The sequence below is a fragment of the Anastrepha ludens genome, chromosome 2 (genome assembly GCF_028408465.1).
Source record: "Anastrepha ludens isolate Willacy chromosome 2, idAnaLude1.1, whole genome shotgun sequence".
NCBI lineage: Eukaryota > Metazoa > Arthropoda > Insecta > Diptera > Tephritidae > Anastrepha > Anastrepha ludens.
In genome coordinates this window covers 50,346,888-50,362,867 of record NC_071498.1, presented here as the reverse complement: position 1 = coordinate 50,362,867, position 15,980 = coordinate 50,346,888, and the positions used below count along the sequence as shown (strand labels likewise).

The 15,980-nt window shown below is 36.3% G+C and overlaps 1 pseudogene; it reads right to left on the bottom strand.

Moving 5' to 3' along the window:
* LOC128861636 (mRNA export factor GLE1-like) overlaps nucleotides 1–14,856 on the bottom strand; it is a 141,031-nt pseudogene extending 126,175 nt beyond the window's left edge.
* Nucleotides 14,857–15,980: the final 1,124 nt, after the last annotated feature.

Genomic DNA, 15,980 nt, shown 5'->3' with positions numbered 1-15,980 from the left:
TTCTAAGCAGGAATTTTTTTAAGAATATTTTACATTTCTACTGTAAACATTACGCACTAGAGACTGATGATACCGAAGCATCATATTTCAAAACACTTTTTTCTTTTCGTTTTGGCTCATATTCTAAGCAAATAGTATCGATGCATGAGAAAGCAAATGTCTTCGCAAAGATGAATACTCTAGACTTCGAAAATCTTCATATCTTAATAAAAAAATTTACCTACTAGGAGTTTATCATGTCAATACATTAACAAAACAATTTGTATTTACGAGTCCTTTTTGTTTTGAATTTGAGCGTTTATAATTCGCTTGGTGTTGACCAGCACTAAGTGAAGAATATATTAGTGATAGTTTAGTGTCGCTTTTTAAAATTTGGTTACGTCTATAGGTGGAAGAACCCGAGTCCTTCCTTGCTATGGGGCAACACACCATCAAGGAGAAGCTTAAGAGTGAAGAGCTAGGGCTAAGGGAGGTTTGCTGGTACCAAATTATAGGGCTACGCCAGGCGAAATCCCTACTGGGAGGGCACAACCAAAAGAAGAAGAACTCATAACCTTCCCCAAGGTTAAACTGAGAATACTACTGCGCATAATTACAGGCCACTGCAGTCTGCGAAGTGATCTGCGCATGATCGGAGTTTGGTTTACGGACTCTTGTCGCTGAATACAAAACAACATAACCTTTTTCTCTAATTTTCATCATCTTCTCCATAAAATGCGCTTATACTTTTTTTTCTGTTAATTCTGCTTTTTTCTAATAAATATTTTTAACCTTCGCGTGTACATAACATTTTCCAATAAATTACTTCACATTTTCTTCTTCGTTCAGATTGCAGAAGCTGCATATTTTTGACAATGTTCGGAAGTTTACCGCTTTCGGCCAAGCGAAACTGGTCCTTCGCTTCCTTCTGTTCCTTCTGACTTGTTGCTGCTTTGGCGTGAGATCATGCGGCTTTTGGATGTTGTAAGGCTTGACTTGGAGATCATTTTTAAATATGCGGTGGATGCTACGGTCAGATATTTTGAATTCTTTCGCCATTTGATTGGCACTTCGTCGGAGATTTTGCTCAAGTCACTTCTTCACCATTTCTCGTGATGTTTCAGTCTTTATGATGACCACCTCCATGACGTTTCGCGACGCTACCAATATCATTGTAGCTAGTACTGGTGCGATGAACAATGGCTGGTTGTGATTTTTCAGCCAAATATAATGCAATCACTCTACTATGTTTGAAATCCATTACTGATTTTCTTTTTGTACGATTACTCTCGACAAAATGCTTCAGCACGCTTGTAAGAAATACTCTGGACTATCATTTAGTCAAATATAAGACATCTGATGTCCGTGCATCAGTTGCACGAGCCGTCTGAAGTTGGTTACACTTCGAATGCGGCGCGAAGAAAAACATTCGTATTCGTAACATTAATTAAAGACTTAATTGAACAATTCTAGAGGCGATATTAGAAACAATGTTTTCTAAAGAAGAGGGCAGTCAATTGAGCCAGTTCTAATGTTAGTGGCAAATAAGCGGGCTAAATTGAATCTTTCGTCCTCAAGTACATGAAGGTCAGTTAGTTGGCAATGCGAGTAGTAAGAAGGTAGTGGTGCAAACAAATTTACACATATTTTTTGAACTCGCTCAAAGCAGTTAGATAGAAGTTTAGTGCAAGGACTCCAAATAAATGCCGCATGCTCCAGTCTTGACTTAACCAATGCACAATACAGAGATGTAAGGGTGAAGGGATTCATAAATAAATATAATACAATTTTTATGAATATTATATAACAGGATGGAACCAAATACAACGCCACGGTATTTCATTTGGATCACAGACTCTAAGCCAGATATTGCAGCTTAATAGTAAATGGTTAGCTGAAGAGCCGTCGAGGTTGTTTTCTTAATGGCTCACAAACATGGCACAAGCATACAAGCAATGGATCACATGAATAGCAAAATAGAGATTTTCATCACTCAATACAATCTTTTTTTTTTCGTTTAGTAAAAAAGTTATTCTAAAACAAAACTTGATGATTTGCACCACCTTGCATATGAAGTGTTCATTTAGTCTCGGAAATGTTACATTCTCGCATGCAAAAGCAAATTTATTTGAATACTATAGTGGTTTTTACTATGAAATGAAATATTCTTACCACCAAGTTTGTTTTTTCAGTACTGGTCAAAGAGAAAATCAGCCAAGCCGCCAATTTAAGGCACCATCTGCTTGCTGCGTGTCTAAACTAACGAAGTGGTGATTAAAAAGTTACCAAAGACACTAGCAACGCTTTTCCTTGGCCGCTGCTTAGCGAAACTACTTTAAATTATGTGACAAGCCAACAGATGTTTTTACAATCTTCAACTGTTACAGGCTGCTGTTATTCATGCTTTGCATCGAACGACCGCTAATGAGATGGTTTAAAGAAAGTTTTTTTTCTCTCAGAAAAGTAAGCGTAATACGCAAGTGTATGTGGCATTTCTAAAAGCAATGTTGTTGCTGGATAAAGCTGATTGAGCTTCTTCAGAACTTCGTGAAAGTGGTGAATTATTGTCCGTAAAATAAGTGTTGGGCATAGAATTAGTGCCATTTTTAAGGAAATTATTTGCTTCTAATTTAATTTTAATAGTTTTTTATGATAATATAATTTTGACGTGATAACGTCTTACAATTCGATTTAGCCGGCTGCACGCACGAAAAAATGTGTCGTTACCTTGCTCATTAGTGTTACCTTGCACATTTGTCGTTACCTTGCTCATTTGTCGTTACCTTGAATGAACTGCAAGCGAAAGCGCGGAACGAACAAAGCTTGCTCTCTCCTACTTAAGTGAGCGTATATATGTATGTATATGCGCATATGTACATATATAAATTCACGTATTTGTATTTGCATATGCCTTCTTATTGATTATTATTAATTTGATTTACTTGAAGAATTTAAAATAAAACCAAGTTTGTTAATAATACCTGTTGTTTTAATGTTATTATTATTAATTCTTTTATTATATATGAAGGAAAAAATGTATGGTAATATTTACCATATACCTTATAAGATATGTTGTATACTAATATATGTATATAAACATGCATATACATATACAATTTCGCGCAATTTTCAAAAAGAACAAATCTATATGTAAAGATGCATACAAATCATATGGACACATCAAATATACGAATCTATTCCGTACGCAAGCAAATGTAAGCTAATGTGCTTGAACTGCAAGCGAGAGCGCGGAACGAACGACAAAGAGCACAATCGGTCCCCGCGTTCGGCAACGTTCGACATCTGGCTCTGTCCTACTTGAGTGAGCATATATATGTATGTATATGCTCATTTGTATATAAATTCACATACTTGTATTTGCATATGCCTTCTTCCTGTGTGCATGGTAATGAACCATTTCTCTGTTGAGAATAGGACGATGAAAAAGTAGGAAATGAAAGGGAGTGTTTCGAGTGTAAAGTGTCTTGAAAAAGGCAAATCGATGATGGTGCCCCTTAGTGTGGTTGACTTATTAACGTCTGATGCACAATCGAAATTGAACATATCTTTCATGAATTTGATAAATGTTTCGTCATTTTTCACGTTTGTGTAAATGTAACTTGTCCTATTCCATTGCAATTCCATTTACCTCCTCCTCTATATCCATACAAAATATCTATCAAACAAATAAAATTAAAATTTTGTTTTGAAAATTGCAACCATTCCATCAATATTTTCTTATGACGTTGTCACGTTAAACTATCGGCAGTAAACCGACTTTACAGACAACCTCTTTTTAAGGAAATTATTTGCTTCTAATTTAACTTTAATAATTTTTTATGATAATACAATTTATTTTCTTACAAAAACCATATACACCTAAACTTCAAACTTTGTGCAAATTAAGAAAAAAATCTATATAATTTCATCAAAATTGCTCGCTTTTTAATCAGCATTTTTAGAAAAATTCCTGGTATGCAGCTTTATTGCCCATTGAGTTCTGAAGTAAGAAAATATACATTTAAAGTCAATCAAAAATCGCTTTGGGGTTTGCTGGTTTGTTCATCACCGCAGCTAGAACTTCTTTGACCTCTTGTACGCCGTTAAGGTGAGCTTCCTTGAGAAGCGATTCCATCATGAGAAATAAGAAAGCGACTTAAGGAGTTATCGGAGCTATAGGGGGCTGCGACGAAGCTGGAATGCCCTATGTCGCCAAAAAGTCTTGCTTAGTAAACAAGGAATGGCTCGGTGCATTACCAAGCGGCAGATCTAAAATAGTTGTTTACCCTTTTTTAATGTTTTGGGGCGATTCGAAACTTATTGACTACAGTCTTCCTTATGCCATAAACAATATTTCTAAAAAACAAAAACTGAGCCAAAAGCATAACTATCTTGCAGTTTAAGTAATAAGACCCTTTCACAAGAAATACTTCGTAGAAGTGAAGAAGAAGTTTCACGGTACGACCTTTCATAGTACAAAGAATTTAGTATATTCTTTACTATTTATTAAAGGTGTAACACAAACTGAAAATTAACCTGGTCTTTTGTGCTTACTCTTAAACAAATTCACTGAAGCTTTAAGCTATCAAATAGTGCAAACTTTTGAAGTGTGGCCCGTTTTGGAGGCTCACTCTAGTCTTAAGTTATGTATTTATAAAATCAAGCACTTTAGAGGGAGCTATGTTCAATATTTTAAATGGAGATGATAGTTGCTCTTCGAGGTCTACATCTTTTCTTCAGTCAAGCCATAAAAAATAGAGTCATGGTCAACCCATAAAAAGGGCGTCCATTCCCGTGCAAATTTCATCATATCAAAATGATTTTTGAACCTGATATATCCTTTAAGACAATCAAAAGTAGCCAATGACCTCTTTGTTTGCCTTTTTCAATATCTTTTGCTCTTTTAATAGCTCTGAAATATAAATATGAACATTAAATGATTTGCCAGAAAGCTCGGGCAACTTCCATATATGATTGGGCCGTCATGTTATAAAATAACAACAGCCCTCTCTAATTGCTTTCACACTACAGGACTCAGTCCAAAAGTTATTTCAATATGGATTCCTATTTGGTTCAGAAAGAGTTAAGAAAGTTAATAAAGAAGTGGCAACGAAGCTCACAACCATGTCTAAAAACTTTATTAAGTAAAATTACTCGACATTCAAGAAAAGAAATGAATAAATTATAAAAATGCATCCTTCATAATTCTGCAGCGGTTAAGTCATTTCATTGAAAAAGTTGTCCTATTCCTACACACCAGCTTGAATTTTGAGCAAATCACTCAACAATTGAACAAGTCAATCGAGAAGCAATCGAAAAGAAGAAAGTGTGCTCTTCCATATTTCTCGATGTTGCTCAGGCCTTCGACAAAGTCTGGTATGACGGACTATTCCATAAGCCTAGCGAATGCCACAAGGCAGTATCCTTGGCCCTATACTTTATGTAATTTAACTGAGCAAAATCACTTCACGTAGATTTTACGAATAAGAAATTCAATATCGTTCTATACACATATCAGGCATCATAGTTTAGATACTGGGGGAACTGAATAATGGATTAACTAAACTTTTCCATGCAGTGTTGCTTGAAATGACTACTGCAAATAACTATGGCTGGTAGGTCAATCGTTTTGTTTGTCAGTGGAATTCGTACAAAATAAACTGCTTCTAAAATCATTTCTAATATTGTATAATATTTTGTGTTATAGATCTTAATAAGTTTAGCAAAGAAAATAAATGATTTCCGTATTAGCCGTATTGAGTGCTTCCCCTGTGACCTCAGTGGCGGATAGTCTTAATAGTCTCAGTAGCGATAACCCCCCCTAAACGTGTGAGCCTACTTAGCAATCGTCGTGATATTTAGAGGACTTTCTCTTATTTATCAACATCCATTAACAACCCGCCGGGCATATGAGTGACACACGTGTCTTCTAATTTTAATCAGAATTTGTTAGTTAACTCAAGCACACAGTCGATGTGCAAAACAATTTGTGAAAATTTGTTTTAAAATTCAATTTAATGCAAGAAAATGTGTTTGAATATGTGTGTGAGTTCGAATTGTTGAGATGCATGGAAGGACGACCGTAGTAAAACAAAAAAAAAACTTACCAGCATTGCACAGCTGGTAGTCAAATATGCCATATGTGTTGTTGCTCACACATACTCATATGCAGTTTGTCAATGTGTGTTTGTGCATGAATAACAGTTTCTTGACTGCGTTGTTATTCCACTGCAGCTCTTGCAGTGCCTTGCCTTGGCTTGTCAGCTGCTGAACATGCGCGTGCCTCACTATCTGTGTACATACGAGTATAAGTACGAATGTAGATAGTAAGGAGTAATGGAAATCGAATCTGTTGTGCGCAAATTGCATTTACACGCATCCCAATTTATTCGTAATTTGCATGAAAAATTGCAAAAGTGTTTTTTAAGTATAAGATTTATGTTGCTGTGGTCATAAAGCTGAAGTTTAATAAAATAACACAATTCTTACATTTATAACTATTTTTCTATTATAATACAAGGAGGTCCTGCATCTAGCGTTAGAAATTTAATTTAGTTTCAGTTATAAATAAAAAACATCTGAGAGCGGTTCCTTGACCAGTGTCCAAGTATTTTGGACATTGTTCTTAGTTCTTGCAAAAATTGGTTAATTTGTAGGCTTGGATAAAACAAGAAGTAAAGTGAAAATTGTTTCAAAAAAATTTCATAAATTTTAGATTTATTCAATGTCGAGAATTTTGGTTTAGAGTTAGTTTGGTTTAAATAACTTTTATTTTGTTATAATTTCGTATGGTGAAAAATATTTTAGAAAAATAGTGTTTGGGAAAAATCAGCATTTTTTTATTAAAATTGTTGGGGAAAATACTTTCTTTGGTAGTTTTTAAAAAACATATAAGCAAATATAACTACAAATGTGTATAACTAAAAAAATAAATTTTGGTATAAATTTAAGACCATGACCAAAATACAAAACGTCACCATTACTTAAACAAAAATCAATGAAGGATGAAAACAAAAGAAAAGCCGTCAAAACTGGCCAAAATGTTATAGTATAGTTTTTCGCGGGCTCTATGATACCTTTAGAGGTATTGGATTTTAAACTGAAATAATTTATAAAAAAAATTGTAAATAAATTAAGCAACGAAAATTCAAATTGATTGGGCAATCTTTATTATTTTTGCATAAAACTATTCATGAAATTTATTTTTTAAACATATTCCCTTTGAAATGATGGCCGCAACTGAGCCATAATTCGGCCATCCGTAAAAACCAATTTTGAATGACTCGCTGGAGGACTTCGCAAGTATCTCTTTAGTAATGTTGGCTTCCAATACTTCTATCGACTTAAACGAAGCTAGTTTATCCAGAAAGCTTTTAGAATTTACATGTCACCTCAAATAAGGGTCCAAAGTGTTATATCAGACGATGTTGGTGGCCAATCCACTGGTCCGAGACGAGAGATAAATTGCTCACCAAAACGACGACACAGTAAATCCGTCAACGCAAGTCGCTCCATTTTGTTTGAAACAAATGTTGTGGAGATCACGGGATTCAATTTTCGATGAAATGTGAATGAATGCGTGATCTGTCAAAAAACCCTAATGAAAAAGTATCTCCAATCTGATCACCCTTTACTATGGTCACTTGACTTCTAATCGCTCACATATAAAGGAATTAGGGTGGGTCAATTTCGTATGGAATGATTTTTTTCGTCATCGCTCCAAGACGACTTGAATTCTATTGTACATACTCCTAGAAAATGGTCATCATAGCTCTCAAGCCACTTGCGAGATGAAAATTTATCGTGTTCTTATAAATTTTGTGTGCTCTTTGAAACTGGGATTTATATGACGTTTGTTGTGCATTGTGAATGCACTATATTTTTACAAAAAACCAATGAAACATAAAAGCAAAAACCAAAAAAAAAGTTGTCAAAACGAGCCAAAATGTTGTAATACTACAGGTTTTCGTGGGCTGTATTTATTAGAAGAACCGGGAAATAATGTCGTTTTTATAGTAATCCGAATAAATAAATTTTTTTCAAGCTTATCTTTTTAGTTGATTATGTAATCACCCAAGTTGGAAGAAACCTTTTGCCACCCAGTGTGCAAAAGTTTTGCAGTGAACGGAATACATGGAAATTCGAGGACGCAATGTCGGGCGATTTTGGTGGATGAGGCAGTACCTCGCACCCTAATCCATTAATTTTTTCCAGCGTTTTTCTTGCGCTGTTCGGTCTTGCAAAAAAAAAAATGCCCCTTATATTAATAATCGCTGGACACTTTTCAATTAATGATTTATTAACTCAATGCAGTTGTTCACAATAAATATCTACATTATGAGGAAAAATCTTCGGGACTAAGCTTTTCAAAATAGACGATTCCACGAATACCTCACCAAACACACAAAAACGCCTTTTGCGTGTAATCCTGGTTTAGCAATCCTTCGTGGTGGTTCATTCGGAGAGAGCTACTGCCTTTTGCGTTCTGGATTATCGGGCTCTGTATGATTGTTCATCTGTCAACGGTTTCGTATTGTATCGTTGAAGCAATAAAACGCATGTCGTGTATCGGTTAGCTTTGTTTTCTTCAGACCGATTATCCGGGGTCCAAACACTTCCTCTTTTATTTACCAATTTGATACAAATGTTCTTGAATTGTCGAGCAAGGTTGGTTAAGTGTATTTGGCAGTTCCTCGATTATCTGACTCGGATTCGCTTCCACTTCTGCCCTTTATACGTTATTGTCTGAAGTTTTTGGTCTTCCTGATTAATGAGGGTCGGAAAGATTGAAATTACCGAAGCTAGACCTGAACTCAGAAAACAACCTTTGGCATTTACGAAGATCTAAGGCACATCGCAAGTATTTTCGGTAGGAATTAGTGCCTTACTACCATGTGTAACTCAAAAAGCATGTAATGGCCGATATGAATCTCCTCTGGAGTTGGGCTTGTCATTTCACTCAAAATGGCAAAGGAAAATTAATGGTTGAAGTTTTCACTATTAAACAAGTCACTTTAACTTCGAAATTACCCTGGTACGACTTTTAACTGCGCAATGAATAAAGAAAGACTGATATCCGCAGATACGACTTACTTTCTAGTTCCCATTAATATATATTTATTTAAAAAAAAGTCAGTGCCCTTTCATATCTAAATGACACGGTGGGGGTTAATCGGCTTCTATTTCTATTGTATATACATACATAATTGGCGCTTACACCCTTTTTGGGTATATGGCCGAGCTCCTCCTCCTGTTTGTGGAGTGCATCGTAGATGTTGTTCCAAAAATGGTGGAACCTACAATTTCAAGCCGACTCCGAATGGCAGATATTTTTTATGAGGAGCTTTTTTCATGGCAGAAATACACTCGGAGGTTTGCCATTGCCTGCCGAGGGGCGACCGCTATTAGAAAAATGATTTTGGGTTGATAGAAAGGAAAATAAAAAAGTAAGCTACTTACATATATAACTCTCAGCATTATTTTGAACCGATAGAAAGGTGTACCAGGAGAAATATATTTTGGATAAAACGAATGACGTAGTCGAATTTTCTTTTCAACCGAACCACTAGTAGAGTCAAGAACCAGGAAGAATAAAAAGTACTGCGGCCGAATCTGTACCTCGGCCGCAAATACAGTGGGTGAGATTCTTGAAAAATTAATGTTAAGAAATGTTCTATAAAACTTCTATAGATTATTAAAATTTCGCCGTTTTGGATCTTTCCTTTAAAAAAGGAAGATCAATAATATTCTGAAATGTTGAGCTACTTCCATCATACACCACCACTTGAACAGTAACGGAAGAAAAACATAAAGTTGTACCATACATCATCGAGGTTTTCAGGAACATTTTACGAAACTTAAAAACTCGAAATGATAATAATGGTTTACTTCTTAAAGTTAATTAATAAATATTCATGACTTATTGCCTTTCTACGCGAGCAGGAACAACGAGGCCTAATCGATTACTGAAGAGCCCAATCGCGCATGCGGCAATCGAAAATACTCATAGATCCAGAACAGATAAAGGCAGAAGTAATCCTTAAGGGGGTAGTATGGTTAATTCGGTGTAAAACAAGCATATTTTTCGAAATTTTTTTTGTCGACACAGTTGATTTATTCAAAATTTTAAAATTACTTCATTATAAAGTCATATTTAAAGAATATTGTGTGAAATTTTCATTAATTTTTATGAAGAAATGAGTTGGTGGCAGCGAATCTTCGCGGACGTCTCATAAAAAAGTTTTATTGCGGTGTCCCTCAGAACTCATTACTGGATCAACTAAAATCAAAAAACCAAATTGATTTCATCAGCTAATAAAGTTTCGCAGGTAACGACGTCGAGTTTTTTTTTTTTTTTTAATTTTGTCATATTTTAAAACAACAAAGTTTTCAAGTTTTTTTTATGAAAAATCGGTGTTTTGACTTCAAAGCGCTTTAAAAAATCCAGTAATGAGTTCTGAGGGACACCGCAATAAAACTTTTTTATGAGACGTCCGCGAAGATTCGCTGCCACCAACTCATTTCTTCATAAAAATTAATGAAAATTTCACACAATATTCTTTAAATATGACTTTATAATGAAGTAATTTTAAAATTTTGAATAAATCAACTGTGTCGACAAAAAAAATTTCGAAAAATATGCTTGTTTTACACCGAATTAACCATACTACCCCCTTAACCTAAGCAGAACTACTAACAGGACACTGTAAACTTAATTATCACATGAAAAAGATAGGTGTGATAGAAAACGATTCTTGTAGACTCTGCAAAGAGGCACAAGAAACAGCAGAACATGTTCTATGCCACTGCCCAGCAGTGGCACGATGCAGACAAAATTACCTGGGAAATAGGGTTATAAATCCAAATCTCGTGGTAGAAATTAGGCCTACAACAGTTTTAGGATTTATCAATAGCGTAAAACTGTTCAAGTAGGCTACATGGCGGCAAAATAGAACTATTAAGGTCGCGGTGCACAAACAGACAATCAATAATAATAATATTCCATTGAAAATAAAAATATTTTTTAATAAAACTCGTAGTTCTTTATTGATTTAAGTCATTAAGAGACCTTTTAGTTAATTTTGAATATAGTCTAAGTCAATTTCAACTTTAAAAACAACAAATTCGTATGAAATTAACACAAAATTCGAATAAAATTTCTTACCCCTAATAAATTTCTGTTAATATGAACTGATAAGATTCTAATTTTTTCTTTTTTTTTTTCGATCTATTTATTTTATACAACCTGGTTGTTTTCTAACATTCAGCAATTTCTTGGAAAGTTTTTTACTTATTAGCATAATAAGTTCATTGTTGACTTCCTCTTAAGTCTGTTCAAGGAGTTGGAATTGGGAGTTATTGCTATGATTAAAGGATTTGTGTATGATTAAAGTATTCTATTGTGAGATGGCCAAGTTTTTTATTTCTTCGGCTATTTTGAGAAATTTTAAATCACGATGTATTAGGGCGCGTTTGTGCGTTTGTAATTATTCTTAGGGGTTTCGATTGGAATCTTTGGAGTATTTCGATGTTAGAGTTAGTGCCCCAGCGGTCCAGTGTTTTATGGCATAGGTTTTAAGACAACTGAGTAGAGTGAGAGGCTCCTTTTGTGAGACACATGAGAATTTCGTTGAAGTAACCAGTATTGATTTCGGAGTTTGAGTGATTGAAAATGTGTTTTCCCTGTAAGCCTGCTGTGGAGGTGCATACGAAGATAGGTATTTCTTATCATTATTTTGGAATACAATAGTATAGGATTTGGCTCTTATACTGACCTGGGGTACACTAGCTAAACTTTAACAGAGTTCAGAGAGTTCCTCATTTTGTTTAACACAGAAATGTTGGTCTTTGAGGTAGGACTTTTTTTTTCATAGTAATCCGTCATGCCAAATGCGGTCAAAGGATTGGGATATGTCGAGAAAACCGGCTGTGCAATATTTTTTCTGCTCGAAAGCTTTGTGAATACTATTTACGAGTCTGTGTAACTGTTATTTTTTTACATTTTTTTTTATTCTTGTATAAGAATCTCTTCCTTTATATCTTTTTTTCATAAGAAAGTAGCAATATGCTTACAAATTTTATGTGCTAGAGTATTTTGTTTCCTTGCCAGTGCTACGTAATTATGTACATACATATATGTATGATTAAATCGGATGTGTATATGATGGAAGTGATTGAATGGAGAGAACCAGAAAGGACGTTTTTCCAGTCTCCGATTCTTCTCTGCTGGGAATCGAAAAGGCTTAGTTTCCTGTCTCCCTTAAAACTTTTGTTAACTCTCATGCTGATTATGCAAGTTATTTTTTTTTCGCGTGTGACTGATGTGGATGGATGAATCTGAAAAAGACGTTCTTCCAGTCTCCGATTTTTCGTAGCTGGGAGCCGGAGAGGCCTAGTTCCCAATCTTTCCGGAATTAGATGGAGAGAGCTGAAAGGCCCAATGCCCAGTCTCTCTTGAAACTGCTTTTAGCTCTCATGGTGATGAGGTTGTACTGAAAGCTGGAATGATGGACCCTCGTGCGTCTATGATATGCTATTTTGCATAGCAATCCGCTATGCCGTTATAAATAAAAAGGTCGCATAATGTGAACAAATTTTATAACTTATTCAAGTGCAATTAATGAAATCTATCGAAACAAAAAATATTATATTTGTCTTAGACGACTTTGATAATTATAAACACATATTTTTACATTCATGTCAGCTTTTGAGTTTCACCAGTACTTATGTCATGTTTGTGAGCATTTTTAAAAGTCCTTTGAATCAGCCTTTGGCGCCTATGTTTAAACTCACGATTTCGCTCTACTCAAGTAGGCGTTTAACAAATTAACTTTTGATATGTAAAACGAGTTCCCAAATACACAGTGTACTTACACTGGCAGATATACAAGGTGGCACAAAATTAATCATCCAAATTTGCTTTAGAATAATTTTTCTACTAAATACAAGAAAGTGGTTTAAGTGATGGAAATCTCTATTTTGATCTTCACGCACTCTATTGTTTGTCTGTTGCAACTGTTAAGTTCACAAGTGGGGAGTTATGCATCCAATAGGGTGATTAATTTTGCGCCACCTTGTATACACACATTACCTCGGTTTCATGTGCACGCCTCTGCCCGTTTGTCAACTTTCATTTAAACGCCTGAATGAATTTACGCTGCATTCAGTGGGCTCACAAGTTTTACTACGTAAATGTATGCGAATGTGTGTGTAATGGTGCACTCTGTGGGCCCTTAGTGTACTCAATACTCATATACGGGTGAAAGCAGTGAAAGCAATGCCCGGCATCTCTCAGCAGTACTTACCGTCGTCACGTATAAAATCGACGCTGACATTTTGTAGATTGACGTGAAAGAAATCCAGAAAATTGTGAAAGCCCTGTTGCACATGCAACACGTCCAGTATGCGAGATGGAATTAAAACGCCAACATGTTGTTTGCGATGGGTGGAATACGGCCGTTGCTGTGCCTGTGCCTGCTGCTGTTGTTGAATTTGTGGCACGTGCTGTGCATCCTGTTGCAGCTGTTCGTGCGACTGTACTTCTTTTTCTGTTTGTGGGTTTTGTTTCTGTTTCGACAGTCGCTTTTGATTGAATGGTTGTTGTTTTTCTCTTTGCTGCCACCTCTGTTGCTGCCGCTGTTGCAGTGACTTTTCAAGTCGAGTTTGTTTGCGCTGGTTTCGGTTATCAGGTTGTGCATCTTTATTTGCTGATTCTTGTTGGTGTTGCCTTTGCTGTTGTTGCTGCCGTTGCTGCTGCTGCTGCTGTGACCCTTTGCCAAACTTCTTTGTTTCGGTGGTTAAACGAGCGCCAGAATACTTTTTGGCAGGCATTGCCGTTGAATAAGATTCCAATGTTGGTGCTCTTATTATTGTTGTTGTTGTAATTGTTGGCAGCAGCATTGTGTCAAATTGCTGTGGCGGTCGTTGTAGTTGCTCTTGTGGCCGTTGTTGTTGCTTTTGAGGTTGCACTTGTTGCTGCTGACTTTTCCGCTCATTGTCTGGTAACTTCGGCATTTGTTGTTGCTGTTGTGCTTGTTTGTGGAGTACCTGCTGCTGCCCTTGTGGCTTGTATTCTGTACTCTTCTGCTTTTTTTGCCGTTTTGTTGTGTCAATTTCCGCAACATGCTGTCCAACTGACACCGCCTCTCCGCCCTCTTTTCCTTTTGCTGCTGCTGCTGCTGCCACCGTTGCTGTCACTGACTCGCCTATTTTTGCTGTTTTGTTCACTTCCTCTATTGTTGTTGTAATTACTTTGTGTTCTATTGTTGCTTTTGCTGTTTGCTCTTGTTTACCTGTTACCTCAACCAAAGGGCGCTCAAATGCAGTTGATGCCGCCGAGCTTGTTAATGTTGCACCAACCGAGTGACGAGTTGTTGACGCATGTCGCCACTGGTTTCGCTCTGTTGTGTTGGCTATTCCGTTGATTGTTGCGCTCTGCACAGCCTTGCTGGCTGCTTTGCCCACTTCTGCAATTCTCTGCTGTTGTATTTCTTGTAGCTGTCTTTGCTCAGCAGCGCCTGCCTCACAGCTGCTAGTACTATTATTATTATTACTATTATTATTGTTATTGTTATTGTTGTTTTCACTGCAATTACTATATCTCTTGTCAACTTGTACTGCCCTGACAGCTGTTATATTGTTGGTTGTAGTGGTTTGTGTTTTAGTTGTTGTACTCGTTGTTGTTGGCTCAGCAGCAGTAGCAGCATCCAATACATTTATTTTTGCGGCAACTTTTTGTTGGGTGGACACGCCCACCAGAGTGCAATGTATGCCCACCAACTGCAGGGTATCGAGGAGTAGGAAGAAGGCTGTCAGCAGCAGAAATAATTTACCAATTTGACAGATTGTTAACTTCATTTAGACGACAACACCGACGACTGGCGCTTCAGTGTATGTATGTATGTATGTATATATGATTATATAAGTTGTAGTTATTATTGTATATCTGTTTAGTAATTGTATCTTTGTACTCTTGTGGAAATATTTGAAAATATGTTAGCTACAGCAATGAGAGCTTCTTGCGACTCTTCATCGCCTTTAATTCGCGCCTAGGCGTATGCAGTGGCATCCTGCATTATTGCAGCTATTCCGCGTTTTGTAGAAAACGCAGAGTATAATAGGCGCGCCTGCTGTAAAGCCAACTGAATTCTTCCCCATCAGCAAACGTTCGTTGCTGCTGCAGCTCTTGGCTGATGAATTAAAAAATTTCGTATCCGACGTTTCTTGCTTGCTCGTTTCGTGTTTAATTACTGATATTCTTCTATCTGAAAAAGAAAATATAAAAAATAACAATAAATTGGAGATTTAAATAATTATGTGAAAAAAGTTTGTTGACAGTGAATTAATCCATTGTTTTGCATTCTATTGTTTTATATAAGTATTCTTTATTTCGGAATATTAACCCTCAACCAAATATGTAGATAGAAAAAAATTATTCTTTTACTCGAAACTGGTTGAAATATAAGATGCGTTCCGGCGGTAGTAAAATTTACAGGTTTTAGTCAGAAGTTACAACCAATGAACAGAATGCATGAGCTAGAAACTGAAAAACAAGCCATCATCTATTGGATTCCTGGACACAAGGGAGTTGAAGGAAACGAGAAAGTGCAAAGCAAGCGGAAGTCTTACTGTAGCTAGCACGGCAGGTATACAATCACCACTCTGCAACTAACGACTGGTTATAAATGCAACAATGATTCAAAACGTGAACTCAAGATGGGAAGGAACCCGCTTGTGCAGGATCGCGAAAATCATGATACGCAGCCAAAATGTCAGGTCTATGAACTACATTTTATCTTTTCCCAGGAAAGAGTGTAAATTTGTAGTGCGGCTATAGACGGGACACTGTCTCACTTCATCGTACGCGGCTAACTGAAGCTAGGGCCGAACGATATATACACAATACGTAACGAAGCCAACGCGAGCGGAGCTCTGAAGCACCTACTCTGCCGCTTTCGTGCACTTACCAAAACACGAATAAACTGCTTCGGTTCTACATCATT